A 4,633-nucleotide genomic window follows, 5' to 3' on the forward strand; every position below is an offset into this window, starting at 1 on the left:
CTGACAGCATGTTACACCGTGTCCAACTCCTAAAAACATTATGGCATGCAAAAGAGCCAGATGCTAAAGGCTACATTTTGTATAATCCACTTTATATGAAATGAAATAGGCAAATCCAAATAGACAGACAGAAGGTTAGCTGTTGCTAGAAGCTAGGAGGCTGGGCAGGGGAATGAATAGGAGCTAATGCATGTTGGACTTTTTTTTTTTAGAGATTATGAAATTATTCTGAATCTAGATAGTCATGAAAGTAGACAAACTTTGGTATCTACTAAAAATATATCAAACTGTCCACCATAAGAGAATTAACTCTATGGCATGGGACTTATATATTAATTAAGTTATTAAAATGTTAAATTATCCTTTGATAGGAGAGGTTTTTATAAAGGCCAAACTTCTAAAATATGAGTTTAAAAGTGCAAGTCTGAGTATCATTTCTTAATTGTTAGATACAATATCTGCTAAGAACTAGAAATTATCTTCTCCAATTTTTTCTATTTCATTTAGATAATCCTTATAAGCATGAAAATGTCCATCTGACAAGAAGATTAAGTTCCATGTGCTGAATTAGCTTACTCTAGATGACTTAGAAAATCATAGAGCACAACACTTCCCGGTTGGAAGACGAATGCTACGTTATCCGAGGGAACAGGATGGAATTGGGCACAAGCAAATTTAAGACCCACACCACAACTTTGTGCAAGAAAAAGAAATAGTCTTCTGTGTCTGAAAAAAGACCTCTGAAATGGCCCTCTCAACGCTTGGAGAGTGGGCAACCTCAGGTGCCTGTGCTGGGGAAGAGGAGGAGGAAGTCCCAGACATCATCCCAGGAGAGCTTGGAGAACGAGTGGCCTCAAAAAACCAAGAGGAAGAAGAGAAGGAAGGAATCCCAGATACCAGCCCAAGAGAGCTTGGAGAGTGAGCATCCTCCAGTGTCCACACTGGGGAAGAGGAAAAGGGAGTCCCAGGAGAACTTGGAGAGCGAGCATCCTCCAGTGTCCATGCTGGGGAACAGGGGGAGGGAGTCCCAGGAGAGCCTGGAGAGTGAGCATCCTCCAGTGTCCACGCTGGGGAAGGGGAGGAGAGAGTCCCAGGAGAACTGGGAGAGCGAGCCTCCTCGGAAAGCCAAGAGGAGGAAGAGGAAGAAGAGGAAGAAGAGGAAGGAGTCCCAGCAGCTTACTTCTTCCCTTCTGAAAAATTCAGAAACCTTCCATAAAGCTAAAAAGACCACTTCTGCCCACAGAAAGAAAAAGAATAGTGTTTGGGAGGTGGATGTGGAAACTGGGGTCATCCTTGTAGATAAGGAGAAAATGGAGAACCTGCTAGAGACTTCTAGAAAGAATGTGGATATTGTTTATGTTGATATGGGCAAGGGACAAAGGTCAGCCAGAGTGGATGAAAGAGAAGAGCTGCCCACTGCTGCACCCCAGGAACATGACTGGTGAGATCTGCACAGTGATGTCAGGAGCAAAAAGAATCAAAAGCACCCCCAGAAAGGTACACCCTGGGATGCTGTCCAGAGAAGCCAGGCTGAGCGAATCTCCCTGTCCCAGTCAGAGACCTTGTCTTCTGTGGATCTAGAAGGCAAAAGCACAGAAGCAGCAATGTTTTGTAAAAAGAAGTCTAAAAAAAGTGTTCATGGACCAGGAATTAGAGACTGTCCCTGTGAGTCTTGATAGCTCGGGGACTGTCTCTGAGAGTGTTGATAGTACACACCATGGAGGAGTGGTTGGGCCTGGAGAAGAAGGCGAAAGCATCAAAGAATCCCACAGTATCAGGAAAAAGTCCAAGAAAAAAAAGCACACATCCATTGCTCTTGCTACTTCTAGTGACAGTGCCTCAGTGCTAGACAGCAAGGCTGAGAATGCCCTCATGGACTCATCAGAAGGTAGTGGTGCTTTGAGGGAAGAGGACGTGGACCACAGCCCAACAGAGGCAGAAGCCCAGGCTTGTTCCACCAAGAAGCACAGGGAAGAGATGCAGAGGTTAGAACCTACCCATGAAGAAGAAAGTAATTTGGAATCAGCTAGCAATTCTGCAACAAGATACATATCTGAGGACAGGAGGGATTCTGATGAGTTGGATGTGGATTTGGGCTCTGCAGTGAGGCAGCTCCAAGAGTTCATTCCTGACATACAGAAAAGGGCAGCCACCACGATCAGACGCATGTAATTAGATGACCAGGGCACTTCAAAGAATTTAAGGCACAAGGTGTGGCTGTTAGATTTGGCAAATTTTCTGCTAAAGAAAATAAACAAATAGAGAAAAATGTGCTAGATTTCCTGTCCCTGACTGGAATTCAGAGTGCAGACAAGCTGCTGTACACAGACAGATACCCAGAGGAGAAGTCTCTGATCACCAACCTAAAACGGAAGCATGCCTTCAGACTGCACATTGGAAAGGGCATCGCTTGGCCCTGGAAGCTTGTGTACTATTGTGCAAAGAAGATATTTGATGTGAATAACTACAAAGGCAGGTACAATGAAGAAGATACTAAGAAGCTGAAGGCATAACATTCCCTCCTTGGAAATGACTGGAAAAAGATTGGGGCCATGGTAGCCCAAAGCAGCCTCTCAGTTGCCCTCAAGTTCTCTCAGATTGGTGGTGATAGAAACCATGGTGCTTGGAGTAAGGCAGAAACCCAGAGGCTAATCAAGGCTGTTGAAGACGTGATCCTAAAGAAGATGTCTCCCCAGGAGTTAAGAGAACTAGATTCTAGACTCCAGGAAGACCCTGAAGGTCGCCTGTCCATTGTCCGGGAAAAAATCTACAAGGGCATATCATGGGTGGAAGTGGAAGCTAGAGTGGAGACCCGGAACTGGATGCAGTGCAAAAGTAAGTGGACAGAGATTCTTACCAAAAGTATGACCCATGGTAGGTTCGTGTACCGTGGGGTCAATGCTCTACAGACCAAAATCACCCTTATTGAAAGGTTGTATGAACTAAATGTGAATGATGCTAATGAAATAGATTGGGAAGATCTTGTTGGTGCCATAGGGGATGTCCCTCCACCTTTTGTTCAGGCAAAATTTTATAAGCTGAAAGCTGCCTGTGTTCCCTTTTGGCAGAAAAAGACTTTTCCAGAAATCATTGCTACTTATGTGAGCACAGTCTGCCTTTGCTGAAGGAAAAGTTAGACAAGAAGATGGAGAAAAAAGACAGTCAGATCCAAACGCCCTCGGCTCCCAAACAAGATTTCCTGTTCAAAGACATCTTTCATTGCAATGATGACAGCGATGAAGGGGGCTCAGAGGAGCCCAGCGCCTCTGATGCGCAGTGACTGGATCTGCTCTTCCCTCACACTGGTCTCTGCTCCCTTGGACTTCTGTTTTGCATTGACACCTCTCCCATGCTGGGCACCGAGTTCACATGGTGTTTTGCTGGAACACTTGTGTTCTTCCTAGAAGCCCAGCTGTTAGTCTTGGAAGAGTCTGTCAGCTGAAGCACAGCCCCCACTGGATTCTCAGGGTGACTCTTTGGTCAGTCAGGAGAGTTAAACCAACTGTAGGTGTTTCAGAGAGAGAACTTAGGGTTTAGGTAACAAAAAGTTTTCTGCAAGATCTATGCATGGTGGTGTATACTAAGCACTGTGGGGTTAGGCAAAGGGGTCACAAGATTGAGGCCAGCCTGGGCTACTTAGTTCCTCAAGCATACATACATGAAATGAGATGCTGGAGCATCCTCCAAAAGGAGTAGTGTATTGTCCAGAGAGTGGACAAGCACTGCAGAGCAGCTCTAACTCTGCAGTCCACAACTTCCTGTGCTCCTCCCAGCAGTTCTCCATTCCCAGCCTGGCGGCAGCTGCTACCACTACTGCAGCTGCTGCCGCTGCTGCCGCTGCCGCCACTGCGTCACCACCCTGCAGAGAAATGTGTCCATGTGTGACCCTTAGCAGAACACCGCTGCAAGGGAGTCTGGGATGCCAAGTGTTCAGACTTCTGTTCTATCTGTGCTGGGGAGACAGAGAAAGGAAAATGTGGCTAATGATAACAGTATACTGCTGTCTCCCTTGGAGTCACTCAGCAATCTACTGTCCCCTGAGAACTCTCAGATGTAAGTTCTGTGGCACCATTAGAAGGTGGGCTAAACCAGCCACCGTGAGAAGAAAGAGAAGGTGGGCTAAACCAGCCACCGTGAGAAGAAAGCACACTAACGGGCTTCTGCTTGCTATGTGCCCAGCACTTCCGCAGATGTACAGATAACAGAGTAATCAGGTGGAACACATTAATGCACCCAGCATTCACATGAGGCAGAGGATTGGGAGTTCAAAGTGGTCCTTACCAATAACAGATTCTAGGCCAGCCTGGGCTATAGGTGACTATGTCTCGAACAAACACAGGAATAAAACATTGTGTGAATGGTGTTATTTTACTACATGGTTCTCTACCCAGCCCCTTCTGTCCCTGAGACATTCTAGTCTCTGTGCTGACAGGACTAAATTACTCCTACAAAAATAATAGTACTAATATATAAACCAATTCTCTGTTTGTAATAGAGAAAAAAATGAGTATTCCTTAACAGGAAGTATGCTCCTAGAATGGAATATTATATGGTAAATTAAAGTGATGACAATAGATCTGGTTGACAAGAAAGTATATTTTTGTGAAGTATTCCAAAAGAATATATATTTTCT

The 4,633-nt window shown here is 45.2% G+C and overlaps 1 pseudogene; it reads left to right on the forward strand.

Annotated features, from left to right (window-relative positions):
- The first annotated feature begins 653 nt into the window (after nt 1-653).
- LOC114617513 lies at nt 654-3,280 on the forward strand (annotated as a pseudogene).
- Nucleotides 3,281-4,633: the final 1,353 nt, after the last annotated feature.

The sequence above is a fragment of the Grammomys surdaster genome, unplaced genomic scaffold (assembly GCF_004785775.1).
Source record: "Grammomys surdaster isolate TR1022 unplaced genomic scaffold, NIH_TR_1.0 60, whole genome shotgun sequence".
NCBI lineage: Eukaryota > Metazoa > Chordata > Mammalia > Rodentia > Muridae > Grammomys > Grammomys surdaster.